Source organism: Meriones unguiculatus, chromosome 7 (genome assembly GCF_030254825.1).
Source record: "Meriones unguiculatus strain TT.TT164.6M chromosome 7, Bangor_MerUng_6.1, whole genome shotgun sequence".
In the NCBI taxonomy this organism is placed as follows: Eukaryota; Metazoa; Chordata; class Mammalia; order Rodentia; family Muridae; genus Meriones; species Meriones unguiculatus.
The window spans coordinates 8,479,101-8,498,376 of NC_083355.1; the positions used below are offsets into that span (position 1 = coordinate 8,479,101).

General features: G+C 47.8%; 1 protein-coding gene across 2 annotated transcripts in view; it reads left to right on the forward strand.

Annotated features, from left to right (window-relative positions):
- The window catches only part of Slc39a11 (solute carrier family 39 member 11), a 389,328-nt gene that overhangs the window by 1,321 nt on the left and 368,731 nt on the right, over positions 1-19,276 (forward strand). The window lies entirely within an intron of this gene.

The window sequence follows — 19,276 nt, forward strand, 5'->3', positions numbered from 1 at the left end:
TGGTTAATTCCTTGGGTCTTCCATCTTATTTTACTGTTTAGTAGTCACAAAGCATGTCTCCCCTGTTACAGTCCTCCTGCGATGGAGATCTGAGGGGAGTCCATGATACCCGAGTATTGGACCCCCTAAGATTGACCCAGTAAGGAAACTTGGGTATTCTGGCCTGCTGTTAGTAAGTCAGTTCATGGCCCTTCGTTTTGTAAAAGTTTACTGTTGAAGCATTCATACCTACTTAACGTAGAGAGAAAACAGTATTACGCGCTCAGAAGCCCCGTGTCCCAGCCTATGGGTTCTTTTCCCATTCACCACCGTCACTATTTTGAGGTGAATGTCGCAGCAATAGATGGATATCTAAATAAGCTGTTTGTTTATGACATTCTAGCAAGAACAGTGTTCCTGCTCTATGTACAACAAAAGCCCAGGCAATTTTATTTGCCTAGGGGAGGAGGGTTATCTCTGAATTTATAAGCCACTTGGCTGTAGATAGCTCCTATTTCAGTGTTCCTTCAAATACTGAGCGCCACCTGGTGGCTTAGCTGCAATGTGCGGTCCTTCCTGTGGGAGCCCCACTCTGCAGGCTGCAGTGTTGCTCTTTTGCTTCTGAGCCTGCACAATCTGTCTTCTGTGTTTGGGAAGCGCATCTCTGCCTGGCAAGAACTTTCCCCAGGACTACTTACACCTACTGTGTCATCCTGGGACCTGGAACTGGCCCACAAGTTACAACTAACTGCCAGGGGCTTTGGAGGCCCAGTGCTGTCCGGGTGCTGGGATGTCCTTCTGGTGGAGGCTTGGTATCACCCGCAGCATCTGCTGTGCAGGAGTGGCAGGGACAGCGGCTGCAGCTGTAGCTCCCACGTGCCAACGCTAGTGGTGGGTATCCAGAGATTGGATCACCCCATGGCATGCTTTGGATTGGGAATGTTCTCCCTTCCCTTGCTCCTGCCTCTTCAGCTTAGTCACACACCATTCCCAGCAGTTCGGCAAGCTGCTCCATTATTGATAATCCAGTTTCTCTGAGAATCAGAAGCACGGTCTATGGCTTGCCCTGGGAGCCTGACACTTGTCCTCAAGCTTCCAGCTCCCCTCGAGTTAGGTAAAGCCTTTCCCACACTGAGGGGAACATGGCAACGGATCAGTTGGTGCGGGACCGGGGGCTTCCTGTATGGTGGCTCCAGCAAAGGCTCTACTGCCCAATGCGTTTTGAGATGGCATTGGGGTTTGCGATCTCAAGGTTTGCTTTCCCTGCCGTTGTGCCATTTCCTTGGCTGAGTTCATCAGACTGGCCTGAAGATGCCACTGTTTCCCCTCTTCCTGCAGAGGTAACTGCTACTCAGGGCTGTTTTTTCAGATGTCTTCCCAGCCTGGGCACTGGAAAAGCTCTCCAGGCCCTGGGGAGATGTGATAAGGCCTCCAGGCTTTACCCTTGCATCCAGAGACCAGCCCCCTCCTTGCCTGACACTGTCTGCCTGTCAGCCAGAAGTAAGTGGACCCAGAGCTGGAGCCCAGGCAGCGAGAGCAGGCTCTGCTGGGATGTTAGGGTCAGATTGTTTAAGGTCGTAGGAAGCTCAGGGGCATTGCTATAGTTTAGTTTCAGTTTATCAACAGATGCAGGTATATGTAATGCCTTCAGAGGCCACAAGAGGGTTCAGATCCCCTGGAGCTGAAGTCACAGGAGACTGTGAGCTGGGGAACCCAACTCCAGTCCTCTGCAAGAGCAGCTTCCACTCTTAACTGCTGGGCCATCTCTCCAGCCTTTTGAGCATGACTTTTAGGATCAGGCTTTCTTCCTTTTAGCTTACACCTTTAAGCTGTAGCACCCCAAGCAGCCAGTGTTTGACCAGTTCTATTCAGTTCCACCCGAGCCCCTGAAATCAGGTAGGCATCCTTCCGTAATCCTAGCTGTCATTTGGCGCACCAGAGGCCCTTGCATATATCATCTCTGGTTCTCACCCATGCAGAGGTGGCATCACAGACAGCTAAGGTTCCATAGGACTAAGTAGCCTAGCTGAGGTCACCAAGCTGGTCAGTGGCCAAGTCTGTTGTCATAGTGTCAACTGTCACCTGGTCACAAGCCTAGAGTCACCTGAGTAGAGGCGACCTCCTTGATCAGATTGGCTCTGGGCCTGTCTGTGAGGCTCTTTTTAAAACTGCTAATTGACTTAGGAAAGCCCAGCCCACCGTGAGTAGTGCTGCCCCTGTATGAGAAAGGTACACAGTGTAGGCATTAGGTTATTGTGTAATTCAAATGCTGATTTCTGCATCCAGTTGCAATTCTTGTTCTGAGAGTCTCCTGTCACAATGTTGTGTAAACACTATTCCCCAATTGTCTCCTAGTATGCCAATAAAGAAGCTTGCAGCCAATTGCTGAGCAGGGGAGAGAACAGGACTGGACTTCCTGGCAGCCAGGGAAGGAGGAGTTAGAAGAGGAAGTAGGGGATTGAGCCATGGGTAGATATCCTGGAGGGACCCACAGAGAGAGCTTAGCAAGAAAAACTACAAAGTGCAAGCATCTTTGGAATGTACGCTGGGAGGAAGCCAAGTCAGAGCGTTAAGAGAGTAGTGACTGTTCAGTTCTTATGCTGTGAAGCTTGTTAAAATAATATAATAGAGTCTCATTTATTTGTGTGATAGCCAGGTTATGAGAGTAGTGGGGTTAAGAGAGAAACCGAGAAACAAACACAAATATATAAAAATAACTGTTACAACACAAGTCATTAGGCATCATTCCTCCATGGCTGCAGTTCGTGTCTCCAGGTTCCTGCCTTGAGTTCCCAACCTGACCTCCCTCAGTGGTGGACCATGATCTGAAGTGTAAGATAAAATAATTTCCCAAGTTGCTTTTGGCCAGAATGTTTGATTTCAGCAAAAGAAAAGCAAACAGGGACTCCTGTCTTCAGAGCCTTGTTGGTCAGCATGACTCTAGAAGTCCTTATCGTTTACTGAATCTCCTGATTATCTTTAAAGAAAGATTTCATAATATCAAGATGACTCAGACAACACTGACCGGCATTCTCATGGCCCTCACACTGCCCCCTTTACTCCACCCGAGGAGGCAGTCTCTACATTTGTATTTGACAGATTGGGAAACATGCTGTAGCCATGGCCGCTGGCCAAGTTAGAGGGGGGCACGTTAGAGGGGGGCTGCCTTTCCAAGCTGGGGGCGTATTGTGTCACTTTTTCTCTGTCAGTGTGTACCCTTGCCTCACTGAGAATACCGAGGGGAAAGGTTTGTTCTCAGCTTGTTCTCTTGGTCCTTCACTCAGGCTGGCTAGGCACTCAGCATGTAACCCAGGCTGGTCGGAAATCCCTTGCAATACTCCTGCTTTAGCTGACTGAGTGCTAGGGTTGCAGGTGTGAGCCATCATGCTTGTGTTTTTGCTTTTGTGTTTTGTGTGTGTGTGTGTGTGTGTGTTGTGGGGGAAAAGACAGGATTTCTCTATGTAGCTCTAGGTTGGCTTGAACTTGAGATCCTCTTGCCTCAGCCTCTTGAATGCTTGGGATTATAGGCAAGTGCCACCTTGATGCTTGGCCCTTCCTTACTTAAAAAGAAATCAACTTATTTTTATATGTGTGGGTGTGTTTTGTCTGCATGTATGTCTGTGCACTACATGCATGCAGTGCCTGTGGAGGCCAGAAGAGGGCATCAGAACCCCTGGGAATGGTGCTTCAGAGGGAATCCAGGAGTCCTGGAAGAGCAGCTCCATCTCTCTAGCACCTCACCCTTCTTAATTGTTTAATAGAAATATAGAAAAACAGCCAGAAGGATGCTTAAAACAAAATCTTCCTGTACTTTGGGTGTCCTCCATAGGTCTACAAGTCAGAGGTTTGGTCCCTAGGGTGGTGCTTTTGGGATGTGGGGAGTCTTTAAGGGGTGGGGTCTAATGTGACGTCATAGGTCATTGAGAACATAGCCTTGAAGAGAATTGTGAGACTTTTACCCCTCATGCTTGCTCTTTGCTTTCTGGCTATGAGGTGAGTGCTTTTTTCCTGCTACATGCTCCCATTGTAATGTGCTCCCACTGTGATGTGCTCCCACTGTGATGTGCTGCCTCACTGTAGGCCCAAAGTAATGGGTTCAACCAATCACCCAAACTGAGGGGAAAAAAAGTAGCCCTTTTCTTTTTATAAATTGATTGTTTTGGTTATTTTGTTACAGTCACAGGAAACAAATGAATACACATTTTTTTAATAGATTTTCACAGATACCAAGTATCCTCCTTAGGGCAGTCTAGGATCTGGTGTCTGGGAAAGATCCCATGGACTTTGGCTCTCATACAGAATGACCCAGCTGATACTTCGAAAATATGTCATGCATTTAGGTTATATAATGGCACGGTGTCTACATAAAGGATGCACAGGAAAAAGCATGCGGGACTTCTAATCATCTGTTGCCAACTGTCTATGCTAGAGAGCAAGCTCATCCAGATTGAGCTCCAATCCCTGCCCCAAACTCCTTTTGGATGTGAGATGGCCATGTTCCTGCATATATGCATAGATCTGAAAGAGGAACCTGTGAGCTTTGTGTCCCGACTCCTCATGTTGGAGGTAGTGGTATTCATATCTTGGGCATGCTTAGACAGGAGATAGTCAGAGAGAGAGAGAGAGATTCAGTTCTGGCTGAAGGAGGAGACAAGAAGGAAGGAGAAAAGGGAGAGGGGCAACACTGAGGAAGCAGAGGATAGACCATAGACCGTGTCAGCGAAAGCCATGACGAGATGCACAGAAGGGCCCCGTGGGACTCAGACATTCGGTGTTTGCTCCTGGCTCAAGATGCCAACGGGATTAGTGCTTGCTGTCTTGACATCTTATCTTTATGGTGGCGTTTATCAGCTTGTGTCTGGGGGAGACATTTGTGATAGCAGGGGCCAGTGTTTGACTTGGCTGTTTGCAGATACCTGAGAGATTACTGTCCACTAGCAGCCAGGAAAGCATCATTCCTGGTGAAAGAGCCTGCGTGTCTGGGCTCCCAGGTCCTCAGTGCTCAACAACGCAGGGCCACTGTGATGCTTCTTGTTGGCTGTACACAGCTCCTGCCACGTGGACGAGCGGTCTGCCGGGTGATGCAGGGAGCACTGAGGGTCTACTTTGTCTTGTCCTCTTGTACCCTTCCACTCCATCTTTACTTCCCAGCACTAAAGAAGAGAACATCTGGGGCTGGCCTCAGAGTCCTACCACTAAATCTACCAAGCTGTATTTTTCTTTTTGGAGATAGGGTCTCATGTAGTCCAGGCTGGCCACAAACTTAATATGTAGCCAAGGATGACCTTGAACTTCTGATCCTCTTGCCTCTACTTCTAGTGTACTGGGATTATAGCTGTGTACCACCAGCTTGTTTTATGTGGTGCTAGGGATTGAACCAAGGACTTAGCAGCACCCTTGGCGTCTGTGGCACAGCCACATCCACATAAAACCATGCTTGCTTGGGAGTGTCCGTGTTCTAGTAGGCAGGGCTTGTGGATCAAACCAAGCAGAGAGCCAGTGTTCACTCACCAGCCCTGGCTCACTGATCCCTGTTCTTTTTCATCTCCGCTTCCACCACTGTGAGTCAAACCACCAGCTTCTCAGCAGAACTCAAGTGATCTTGTAATTCCTCCAGTTTCTACTCTGTGTCCCTCTTTAGCTTCCACTCCTCCATGCAAAAGCCAGCCAGATCTTCTCTGTTCACTTCTTTGAATGGTTAAGGCCTTGAAGAGCTACTGTATAAAACTGGCCACCCTTTATTTTTGGTCAGAGGCAAACTGGTAAAAACCTTCACCCACCTCCCCACCCCCTCTGCCCTATTCATCTCACTCTTCCTCTTCCCTCCATCAGCCACAGCCTCCCTGTTTTTTTTTTTTTTTTTTTTTTTTGGTTCTGAGCTGAGGCTTGGCCCCTCCTTCCCAGGACCTTCATTCTTGCTGTTCCTTGCCAGGTCATCCCAGGCTGGGAAGCCAACCTGGGCCACTACAGGTGAATAACAGAGGCTCACACAGACCAGGCTCACCGGGTGAGCTGCCTTTCTCCGCTCTCACATCTGTCAATGCCTAAAGCTATATCCGGGCTCTTATCTTTATGGTGGAGGAAACCGGATCAGAGGGATTTCTAATTTTCTACAAATCATGAGGGAACAGCAGAGCTGATGTCTAAGACAGTTGTCTGCCTTTGGAACTGGAGCCCCAGCCTCCATGTTTTATTGCCGATGTGTTTTCATCGTAGCGTTTGCCACTGCAGCCAAATATAAGGTTATTTATTTGTATATTTTATAAACATACATACACACATCATATATACATACATACGTACACACATACATATATGTTTGTGTGTGTGTGACACAGTGTGCAGAGAAAAGTCAGAGGGCAACTTGCAGAACTTTGTTCTCTCCTTCTACCTTGGGAGGTCCTCGGATCAAGCTCAGGCTGCCAGGCATGGCAACAAGCACCTTCACCTGCGCCATCTCACAAGTCGATTTGTATATTTCGAACCAAATATCTCTTACTACAGGGAACAGAGAATTGCACTGTCTTTTGTCTTCCTGAGCAGCCTCTGGCACATAACTGACACACAGTATTTGTGGAACACATGAGTAATTTAATGTTGTAAGTAAGTAATTTTGGCATGCTGAAAAATATGTGTCTATGAAAATAGTCACACTACATCTCTAATTTCTAAAGGAGAGAGTGAAAGTTCATGTTGAGTTCATCTATTGTTTATATAAACATTATTATATATAATTTATTTTTATTTTATGTTCATTAGTGTTCTGCCTGTATGTATGTCTGTGTAAGGGTGTCAGAAGTCCTGGAACTGAGTTGCCCACAGGAGTGAGCTGTCCTGTGGGTGCTGGGAATTGAACCTTGGTTCCTCTGGAAGAGCAGCCTGTGCTTGTAACCACTGTCTCTCCAGCCCCAAACAGGGTTTATTTTTACGATATATATGGATGGCTTTATTATGCTGTTTTCATACAGGTAAACATTGATTCTCCCATTGATCCTTTCTCAATTAGCCACCCCTCCCCTACTATCTACTTTCAGGTCTTTTGTTTGGTGACCCAATGAATTTAATTAGGGTTGCTTTCAAGAGCACGGGTAAGGGGTTATTTAGGGAAGCATGGACAACTTACCAGTGGGAACACCACTGAGGAAAATGTCTCTCCTTTCCCCAGCAACTTTTAACTGCTTAAAGTCTACAGGGAGAGGCGGGGCTGCATGACTCCTCCCCCATTCCTAGATCCAATCTTGTGAAAGAGTAATCACAACTGCTGTGAGTTCCTGAGTGTGTGGACTGTGCTGTGCTCCAAAGACAGTGTTTTGGCTCTTATATTCTTTCTCCTGGTCTTCTACGACTTTCTATAAGCCTTGGACATGGCAGTATAGAGATACATTTAAGGTTGAACACTCAGCAGTTGCTCAGAGCTTAGAGCATTTGAGAGCCTCTACAATAACTGTCACCTACTGCAGAAGGAAGCCCCTCAGACCAAAACAGACAGCAGTGCTAATTAATGGGCATGAACACAGTTATTCAGAAGGCAGTTTGACAGGCGCATCGTGTCCACTTAGCAGAACAACAGCTGTAGCTGTCCGCTAGGGCCTCTGTCCTAATTTTGATTAGGTTTAAAGTACCATGAGTTCATTTGTATTAAAATTGAACATTGGCATCCCCATCCCCAAAGTGGGAGACACCTTTGCACTTTTGAATGTGGTGATTGAAATTAGGAAGATTCTGGTGCATATGGGCCTTCTGATCTGTTGTCTGGAAGTTTCTGGGTTGTGTCTGTTTACGTGTTCATACTCCGTAACAGCTGCACTGAATATGGTAATTTGAATGATAAATGTTGGCCATGGTTTTAGGCATTTGAATACTTGGTCCCCATTTGGCGGCACTGTTTGGGGAGGATTAGGAGGTGTGGTCTTGCTGGAGGAAGTACGGCAATGGGGGCAGGCTTGGAGGTTTCAAAGCCTCGTGCCATTTCCAATATGCCCTCCCCATGTTGTGCTTGTGGTTCACGGTGTAAACCACAGCTTTCTGTGTCTGCAGACGTGCCTTCCATCTGCTGTCATGGCCATGTGGGTGCTGAGAACCAAACTCAGGTGCACCAAAGAAGGGTCTTTTATAAATGCAACATGGAAGTAATGCAACCATTTGACTTAATGGACAGCCTTGTGGAGTTGTCCTTTCTTTCCATTTTAACATGGCCTCCAGGGATTGTACTTAGGTCATCACTTTGCACGGCCAGTGTTTATTCGCCAAGTCATCTCATTGCCCACTTGCCTTCCCTTTTCTTTGTGTTTTTTGGTACAGATGGAGGAAATAGTCCCCTGCATTTGAATACCTATGCACTGAGGTTTCATTTTCCCAAGGGAGATGCAAAGCAAGATTATGAGTTGAGTCCTTGGGTGCTGACATCAAATGCCATGCAAGTGCCTAGAAACGTATCCGCCATCTCTGTTGCAGCCTGCAGAGGTCCAGGCTATTTTCTGAAGACTCTTTAGGGTCTGGATCACTGTCACATTGGAAAGCCCCAAGGATCCCTCACTTGTGCTTGTCTCTTGCTCCAAGTGTTTATTCACAATTATTATTTGTGTGTGTGTCGGGGGTGGGGTGGGGTGGGTGGAGCAAGCCTGTGTGCACACCTGTATGTCAGCACTCTCACTCATGGGTTCATGTATGGAGTTGACATCAAGTGTCTTACTTAGGCGCTCTCCATCCTAGTCTTTGAGACAGGCTCTCTCACTGAACCCAGAGCTTACCTGTTCACCTGGCCTGGCTGAGCCATGAGCCCTTGGGATCTATCTCTGCCTGTTTGTTTCTACTCCCAGCACTGGGCTTCCAAACATGCAGCACTGTGCCCTGCTTCTGTATAGGTGCTGGGGACCCAAACCCAGGTCCCCGTGCTTGTCTAGCTCTGAACCATCTCCCCAGCCCTGACGTATTTATTTTTTAATTGATCATGTCAGTGTAATCTATAGCTCATCTTCTAGTTTACAGTGCTGGTGACTAAATCCGGGACTCATGCATGCTGGGTAAATGCTCTTCTGTCACCAGGCTGTGCTCTCTGCCTCTGTTGCTGGGGATTGTGCTGGTGTCCCACCTGCCGTTCCAACAAGCACCTGGAGAAAACAGCGAGGCTGTTCTATGCATTCTACGCGTCCCTCTCCCCCTTGCCACACTCGATACACAGCCCCTCTCTGCCCTGTACCCCCAAGGCTTCTTCTCTGTCTCAGTTGCCCCCCGGTTCCAGTTGAGGCCAACAAAAGGAGATCAAAGGAACCACTGAGATTTCGGTTGCAATTAGGCTGTATCACTTCCTCATGGCTTCTCTCAGTAACCTCCCATGACATCATTCTCTCCTTCATGCCTCTGCTTCAGGATTGGTTAAGGTGTCCTCCTTGACCTTGTCTTCAGGCCCATCCCTTGCTGACTTCCTTACAATTGCCCTTTCTTCTGCAGGCGGTTCTTTTATGGCCTGCATTTCTCTTGAGTGCACCATTTGTTTCTGCTGGACCTGTGAGTGATATAGGAGATGACAGAGCTAAGATTCCTTTGTCTTAGCACCAAGTCCTAAGGCTGGGCACCGTCCCGCAAAGGAGGAGATGAAAAGAGTCTGGAACAATGGCTCAGTGGTCAAATGCACTTGTGTGCATTTCTGAGGACCTGGGTTCAGTTCCCAGCAGCCACATGGTGGTTCACAACTACCTATAACTCCTATTCCAGGGCGTTTGATACCTTCTTTTGGCACACTGGTGTGCATATATACACACAAGCAAAATACTGACACACATAAATTAAAAGTTAATCAGTGGCTGGCTCTTTGACCACCTTCCCCTGAGGGGGAACAGCCTTGCCTGGCCACAGAGGAGGACAATGCAGCCAGTCCTGAAGAGACCTGATAAGCTAAGGTCAGATGGAAGGGGAGGACGACCTCCCCTATCAGTTGGCTTGGAGAGGGGCATGGGAGGAGATGAGGGAGGAAGGGTGGGATTGGGAGGGAATGAGGGAGGAGGCTACAGCTGGGGTACAAAGTGAATAAACTGTGATTAATATAAAAATAAAAATCTAATTAAATAAAAAATTAAAAGTTAAGACCAAAGCAATCTGGCTGTATTTTGTTTAATTAAAGGTGTGATGACACTCACCTGTAGTCTGGCTACCTGCAAGGCTGAGGTGGGAGGATCATGTGAGCCCAGAGAGTTTAGATCAGCTTGGGCAACATAGTCATTATAAAGAGGATGAAGGGAATATAGTATTTACTGAATGCCTCTGTGACAGGCTTTTCACATACCTGCTTTTCTTCCCTCCCTCTCTCCCTCCCTCCCTCCCTCCCTCCCTTTCTCTTGCCTGCCTTTCTTCCTTCACGAAGATACTGCTTCTCTGTGTAGCCCTGGCCCCCCTGGAACTTGATCTGTAGACCAGCCTGACCTCCAAGTCAGAGATCTGCCTGCCTCTGTCTCCTGAGCATTCACCACCACTACCCCGCTAAAAAATATTTTTACTTGGTCTAATCTTTACAAAATTTGGTAACGCACGGGTTGTCCCCAGTTTTGCAGATAAGGAGGTGCAGCTGTGGAAGGCACTCATGGACGGTCACACACCCTGCAGGTAGAAGTGCAATGTGGGATGTGTTGAGGAGCCTGGGCCCTGGGGAGGTCACAGAGTATGCTGTGCCTCAGTTTATTCATTTGTAGAATGGGAGTCACAGGAGGCTCTTTTGGGAATTTAGTTAGATAAGGTAGGTAAAGTGCTTAGTACAGGGTTAACAATTATTTATTGTGTTTTGCCTGTGTGCACAGTGAGTACCACATGCATGCCTGGTGTGCACAGGAGTGAGCTGCTGTGTGGTACTGGGAACCAAACTCTGGTCCTCTTTATGACCACTGTGCCATCTCTCCAGCCTTTGTTTTAATTAATTAATTAATTAATTACATATTTTATTTTTTATATTTGAGTCAGATCTCAGTGTAGTCTTGGCTGGCCTGGGACTTACTATGTAGACCAGGCTGGCCTCCAATTCACATAGGCTCTGCCTCCATGAGTCTTGGGATTAAAGGTGTGCATCACCACACCTGCGATACTTTTTGAGCCAGGGTCTCTCTAAGTTGCCCAGGCTGGTTTTGCACTTGCTGCGTAGCCAGGGAAGGCTTGGATTTCTCATCCTTCTGCTGTAGTCTCCTGAGTAGCTAGGATTACACAGCCATGCCACTGGGCCCAGAGTCTAATTGATAATTAAGACTATCTAAGCAACTGGTAATTGGTTTGGATTTGAATGAAAGGAAAAGATGATAAAAATTGTTTATTGGACCAATTTCCAAACTCTTAGCATTTCTCTGTAATTTGGTTGTTACCAAGTCCCTGCTTGAAGTGTGGTTCTTGTAGGTCACACCTCTCACGGCCTGCCCTCCACTGAGCAAACTGCGCTGTTTAAACAGTCCGGAGGGGACCCGACAGAGTCACTGAAGCCCAGAGGACCAAATAAGATCTGAAAGTATCTGCTTGTTTTCAAGATTTTTCTCCTTCCCTCCCTCCTTGTCTACCTTCTTTGCTTCCTCTCTTCCCCCTTTCTTTCCATTTATAGGCTTTTCACAGGCAGAGAGTTTTCAAACAAATGGCAAAATTCTATTGTGCGTCTCTAATTCAGGCTCTCGGGGATGGAAGGTTGGTTAAATCTGTTAAGATTCTAACCCATTTTCTTGGGCAGGTGAGAGCTCTTCCAGAGGTTAATAGGGGCAGAGGAACATTTCCGTGGCAGTACTAATAAACAGACTTCAGTTTGAGTTCCTTTAAAGGAGAATGCAATTTCCTCAGAAAACACAGGAAGGCTGGGAAGGTGGTTTTAGGTTCTGCATTTAAAAGCGGGCAGTGCAGGGATGGCAGATCAGCAAGCAAAGCAACGCTGAAAATCGTCAGCACATATCATAAGAGCAATCGTAAGAGCAGAAAGAGTCTGGGGATGGGCTATGAGAGAGCTCTGTTGATACGCATATGGAAACCTCCAGTTGTGTAGTAAGCTGTTTCTGCAGCCTGAGCTGCTAAAGGCTTCTTCCGGATGCCCTGAGTCTCCTCACATCCACAGGGCATGGGAGGAGAAGGGAGGCCCCATTTAGCCTTGAAATCTATTGGTGGTGAGCCCAAACCACCAGCATGATCCCCACCACCTTCAGGAAAGGACACAAAACAGAGTCTGCAGCACTCACCACCCGGAAAGGGGTAAGCAGTATGTATGTGTGCATATAAGAATGTTCCTCTGACAGTGACTGGTCTCCTCTTTGTCAAAGGCTGCAACTATTTCTTCATGACAGCTAGGAAGTAATAGATGGATGGATTACAGATGAGGAAGCATGCTGAGAAACAGGCACAGCGTGAGTTCGGTGCATTTTAAAAGGAAGCTCATACACTCTGCCCACTGTTTTGTGTATGTGTGTCTGTTGGGTTTAAATGTGCTTGCAGGTACCTGTGTGTACATGTATGTGGACTAGAGGTCAATCCTGGGTGTTTTCTTCAGTTACTGTGTACGTTTAAAAAAAAACCTTTATGTGTAGGAATGCTTAGTCTGCCTATATCTATGTCTGCATATGTCTATATGCCTGGTGTCTGCAGAGGCCAGAGAGGGTGCTAGGTCTGATGGAACTGGAGTTGTAGACAGTTGCGAGCCTCCATTGGACACTGGGAATTGAACTCAGGTCCTCTGGAAGAGCAGCAAGTGTTCTTAACCAGGGAGCATCTCTCCAGCCCTTCTCTGCCTTGTTTTGTGAGACAGCGGTTCTCATCGAATCTCCAGCCCACCAATTGGCTAGACTGGCTGTCCATCAATCCTGTGGGATCCTCCTGTCTCCACCTCTCCGACACTGGGATTATAGACTTGTGTTACAGCTTCTGGCTTTACGGTGGGTGCTGGGGTTCACAGGCCCCTAACTGACTGAGCCATCTCCACAGCCCCTGCTGCTTGATCTTGCTTAATGAGATGTTCCCAGCATCTTGGGAACCTGAGAGGGAGGGGGTCTTCCAGTCTTGGGGGACAGTCGAATTGTCCCTTGTTTTTGGCCGTTCATCAGATGGAGTGATTTGGTTCCTGGGACTTCACTGGCTGGCCAAGCTGGCACATATCCTCTTCTCTGTTGGAACAGATGGGAGTCCAGTCTTGACTAGCTGTTTGTTCTAAGGGTCTTTTCCCCTTGCCCAACTACACATTGAACTCCTCATGTCAGTGTCATTTAAAGACCAAGAGATGGAGAAAGTGGTCCTGGCACTGGACCATCGACTCACGGTACTCAGAATCTCCACTGAGTTCCCTGCCATGTGTCCATGTGTTATGAAAATGGAGTGCCTCTCATTAATGGTTTAAGGGAGGTATCATAAAATTGTTGTTTCTATTTGTTTGTTTGTTTGTTTGAAACAGGGCATTGTTTTTTTTTTTGTTTTTTGTTTTTTGTTTTTTTTTTTGCCCTGGGTATCCTGGAACTCATTCCGTTGACCAGGCTGGTCTAGAACTCACAGAGATCTGCCTGCCTTTGCCTCCCAAGCAGTGGGATTAAAGGTGTGCACCACCATGGCCTGGCTTAGAATTCTGAAAAAGATAAATTTTTAAACATTTTTATTTTAATTAATTCTTTATTGCGTTTAAGTGGGAGTTTTGCCTGCATGTATGTCTGTGCGCCAGGTGCCTGCAGTGCCTGTGAGGCCTGAAGAGGGCGTCAGAACCTCTGGGGCCATAGTTGCAGGCAGTTGTAAGGCACTGTGTGGGTGCTGGGAATTGAACCTAGATCCTCTGCAAAAGCAGCCAGTGCTCTCCAGCTAGAAGCTGCTCCTCCTTTTACACAAATTTATACTTCCAGAGAGTACTTTCATGTTGTTTTGTTACTTTTCTATTTTTATTAATTATAGTTTATTCACTTTGTATCCCCCCTGTACCTTCCTCCCTCCTCCCCTCCCAATCCCGCCTTCCCTCTTCCCCACCCTGTCTCTCTCCCAGTCCACTGAAAAGGGAGGTACTCCTCCCTTTCCTTCTGATCCTAGTCTATCAGGTCTCATCAGGACTGGCTGCACTGTCTTCTGTGGCCTGGTAAGGCTGTTCCCCCCTCAGGGGGAGGTGATCAAAGAGCAGGACAATCGGTTCATGTCAGAGATAGTCCCTGTCCCCATTATTATGGAGGCCACTTGGATACTGAACTGCCATAGGCTACCTCTGTGCAGGGGTTCCAGGCCATCTCCATGAGTGGTCCTTGGCTGGAGTATCAGTTTCAGGAAAGACCCCTGTGCCCAGGTGTTTTGTTACTTTTAAGACAGGTACTATATTGCTCAGGCTGGCCTCAAGCTTATGATTTTTCTGCCTCTGCCTCCCTCAGTGATGGGATTACACATGTACACCATCATGCCTGGCTTGAGGACACAGTTTTGAAAGGTTGGGGGAATGAGGTAGATATAGAAAACAACTCTGATATGATAAATTGTAAATTGAGAGAGAAAGAGAAAGACACAGAGACAGAGAGTGCGATCTCAGAGGCGTTGACTTTACCGAGAGTGTCTGGGCGTCTGTGGACCACAGTACTGCTTTTCCTTTGTCGTCTTACTGCATCCCTCCTGACTGGCCTCAGACTTCATGGCTCAGGTGATCTGTCTCAGCCCACAGGTGCACACCACCATCTCAGCTTTCTTGGCACTCTTTGAGGGGAAGCCAGCTTCCCAAACCAGGCTCTCCTGGTGAAGTGGCTCGCTTCATTGGGGCTCCACATGAGTTCTTCCTTGGTGTTTAGGATGCTCTTCATTGGTGCATTCTGGAGCAGCGGCAACCCACTAAAATTCCAGCCAATTTCTATGTCTTCCCAGTAGCCCTAAAATAGACTTCCAGCGCCAAGCCACATTTTGTGGCTTGTTCAGTTAGACTAGAGATGTTCCATCCTAGGAAGAATGGGCTTTCTTGGCTGAGAACATGGTCCCTGTGGGGGTTAAGATGTCCCTTCTGCCATCTTGGAGTTGATGAGAAAGCAAAAGGTGGCTTTATTAGTACCTAAGAGAAACTATTCAGGGAGGAAGGATTTATTCTGAATTACAGTTTGAGGGGGTACATCATGGCCTCATGGCATGGCAGGAGCAGGTGGGCTGCTCACATGACATCCGCAGTCAGTGAGCAGAGAGTGAGCAGGAAGTGGGCTCAAGGCCCACCTCCTCCGGCAAGGTTTTGCCTCTTCCAGGCTCTATACCTTCCCAAGCATTGTGATCATCTCAGGACCTGGGTGAGCCTATGGGGGACATTTCACATTAACCCTTAACTGTGGGTTTATGAAGGTGCAGGAAAAAAAAGGGAAGTGCCATGGTCTGTCGCATCCCAGGCAGGTGGGAATGTGAAGAGAAGTTTAGGTAACTGTGTAATCTGCCAAAGACCTTTTAGGCAGAGGCTGCTGAGAAGAGTGAATCTTCTTTGAGAGGCCTTCTCTCCATCCACGGCTTCTGTGAGGCCAGTCCTTCTTGTCATTCTTTTCTAGCAGGCTCAATTAGCAATGTGGCTGCAGCTCAGCTAACCAAGTGATCTCAAGCAGGAACACTGCTCATCACAGGCAGGAGTTACATCATTCTCCCCTTCAGCTTATACTAATAGGTACTAGGAAAGCCCATGAGGTGAGCTGATGGAGCCATCTTGAGCCTAGAGGTGGACTACAGCAAGACCAGGCAAGAGAGGCTGGAGTCTCTTGCTGTGGCATTTTAAGTGAGAATCAGAATCACACAGTCCCTCCCTCCACCCCCAAATAGGCTCATATGTATGAATACTTGTTTCCCAGTTGGTGGAACTGTTTGGAAGGATTAGGAGGTGTAGTCTCATTGGAAGAGGTGTGTCACTGGGGATGAGCTTTGAGGTTTCAAAAGCCCAATCCTAGTCTGCCTCCTGCTTATGGTTTGAGGTGTGAGCCCTCCGCTGTCCCTGTCGCCATGCCTTCTCTCCACCAGCATGGATTCTAACCCCCTGGAACTGTAAGCCCAACTAAACGCTTCTTCTATAAGCCACCTTGCTCTCTCTCTCTCTCTCTCTCTCTCTCTCTCTCTCTCTCTCTCTCCACAATAGAAGAGTGACTTCTATAGACACTTGTGGAACTGCCCTCCTGGGAGAGAGGGAACCTCAAGCATATTCCTAGTGCCTGAGCGTCCCAGCTTCCCCAACGTGCTCAACCTTAGATTTGTTTTAAGGAACGCGGGGTGTCTGTGATGCTGTCCTAGTTCGCTTGTCTTGCTGTGATAAGTACCATGACCAACAGCAACCTGGGGAGGGGAGGGTTTATTTGGCTTCCCTCAGGTTACAGTTATCAAAGGAGGCTGAGGCAGACCCTCAGAGCAGGAGACACCATGGATGACCAGCTTGCTAGCTCACTTGTTGCACACTCCCCCCCCCCCCCCACTGGCTTGCTCAGCTAACTTTCTTGTATAGCCCAGAACCACCTGCCCAGAGATGGCACCGCCCACAGTGGGCTGGGCACTCCTACATCATTTAGTAGTTAAGAAGAATGCCTCAAAGACACAACCACAGGCCAAGCTGATGAAGGCGACTCCTCACTGACGGCACTTTCTCCCAAGGCATGTCTAGGTTTGTGTCAAGTTTGCTGCACTTGTTGGGGACCCATTTAAAATTGTTTTCAGTGATTTTTCTGGAGGAACGTCGCTGTTAGCAGTATGTATGCTTATGCTGGTTGACTACAGACTCATCAGCTATCCACAGGCTTTGGCAACTCTATGTTTTGTTTGTTTGTTTTGAGACAGGGTTTCTCTGTGTAGCCTTGGTTGTTCTGGACTCACTCTGTAGACCGGGCTGGCCTCAAACTCACAGAGATCTGCCTGCCTCTGCCTTCCAGAGTGCTGGGCTTATACGTGAGCACCACCAAGCCTGGCTGTGACCAATTTTTTTTCCATAACTTTTATGTGCATTGGTATTTTGCATGCATGTATGTATATGTGAGGGTGTCAGATCCCCTGGAACTGGAGTTACAGGCAGTTATGAGCTGCCATATGGGTGCTGGGAATTGAACCCAGATCCTCTGAAAGAACAGTCAGTACTCTTAACCACTGAGCCATTTCTCCAGCCCCAAGGTGACCTGCTTGTAACAAAAACAGTCCACTGTGATTCAATCCAGAGTCCTGGGTGGGAAATTGACTCGGCACTTGTATTTCTCCCCATTATCGAATTATTGACTATTCCTAGATTTCTCTGTGTGTGTGCATGTTTGTGTATGTATGTATGTATGTTCATGTATGTATACATGTTTGTGTATGGGGGTGCACACACCAGGGCACACATACAGAATTCAGTGGACAACCTTGGGGATTGGTTCTCACCTTCTACATGGCTTGAGGCATGGTCTCTTATTCATTGCTGTGTACTCCAGGATAGGCTCCCAGAGCTTCTGCGCATTCTCCTGTCTGCACCTCCCACCTCACTGTAGGGGTGCTGTAGACACTGTGTCCAGCTTTACCTGGGTTCTGGGCATATGGACACAGGTTATTGTGTTTCTACAGCAAGTGCTCTGCCCTCAAAACCATCACCTCAGCCCAAATAGTCCTAGATTTCAAATGTGTTCAACAAACTGTGATTTTTTTCCCCCTGTCACTGAAAGCCACTAGGGTGATGTCTACATTGAAGGTCTCACCTAACTGATATACAAGGTGTATTTGTATACGCATACCTCTGTGTGTGTACATCACACACGCCTCTCACAACTAGGATGCGTACCTCACATGTCTGACACACAGACTCATGCACACACATGAGTGAATGTGCCTGTCACATGCATCTGTATGTATCCTGTGCGGCAGCCACGTGAGGGAGTGTTACTTGTACCTGAATGCACACATGTCTCAAATAGGAGTAAGAACAGAGAGGGAGGGGGAACTGGTGATCCTGGGAGACTGTCCCCTGAGACAGCTAAGCATCGATTGTGGTGTATGAGGACTATTTGGATGGGCTATCAATGTGAAAATTTATGCTTTGAGAAAAATGCCAGCTCTCTTAACAGTGAGCTTAATTCTTTTACCTCAGAACAGGGGATCCACCCCAGTCACTGATCAGGGTTGGCATGGCTGGTCCCCTGCTGTCCGTCGTGTGATGGCCAGTTGCCTCAACCAGCTAATCATGGATTTTGCGCCTGTGACACTAGCCGTTGCCCTTTGGGGCCCCTGCCCTGGCCCTTTTCAGCATCCTCTTTGTCATCCTCTTTGTGAAAGAGCTGGGTACAGGGCTAGCAAGGTCTTCTTTGGTAGACCTGCCCCTGGGCTGGGCTCTCCGTAGACCTCCATGGTGCTTTCTTCAGTGGCTTCTACTGCCAAGGGGCCTTCTCCATTGCTTAGGCAGTTGGGGCCCCTGGTAACAAAAACAGTGGCACTGAGTAACAGGGTTGGACCAGAGCATGGCATGGCAGTTCTGATTCCTTTGTGAGTAAGCTTTGTATCACCTACTGCCTCTCTCTCTCTCTCTCTCTCTGACCATATTTATTTATTCACTATCTTTCCTATGTGCTTAGGTGTTTCACTTTCATGTATGTCTGGGCACCACATGTGTGCCTGGTGCTCACAAAGGCCAGAAGAGGATATCAGGTCCTCTGGAACTGAGTTACAGATTGTTTGAGCCACCATGCTCGGAACCCAGGTCTTCCGGAAGAGCAGCAAATGCTTTTGACCTCGGAGCCATCTCTCCAGCCCCTTGTAGGCCAGGACATTCCTTTTCTGCTTCTGGTTCTGGTGGCAGCAGGAATGGAAGTGAGCATCTCTCCCCACTAGATACCAGTATCCCATCTAAGAAGTCTGGTCCTCTCCCTCCCTACCCGTGCCAGGGAGAGAGATGCAGGATGAAGCTTGCCCCCATCCATGTGTCAGTACATTGGAGGCTGTGCCTGTGCCTTCAGCTCTCTCCTGCTTCTGTCTCTGTCCAACAGGAGGCAGGTGCTCATTGGACCAGGGAGCCAAGCCTAGCATTTCATTTTAATGACATTACACTCACTTCTTCCTTAGGAGAATCAATAACACTTTACAGTGGCTAGGTTAATGTTTAGCCCTGTTTTCAGGGGTAGTCCAGACACGAACAGCCGGAGACATGTCTGGGAGAGTGAGTAGATCACCTGCTAGCATTCAAGCCCTCTGAGTGCAGGAGGGGCAGGCAGCATTGGAATGGCTGTGGGGGAGTCTTTGTCTTTGAGACAGTATTCTCAGCCCATTGGTTGCTGAGTCAAATAGTTAATGCCAGCTACAAAAGATTGTCCCCCTTAAGTAGAATTTCTTCCCTACATGAGTTGCTACGAAAAACAAAAACAAAAATGACGAGGCCTCT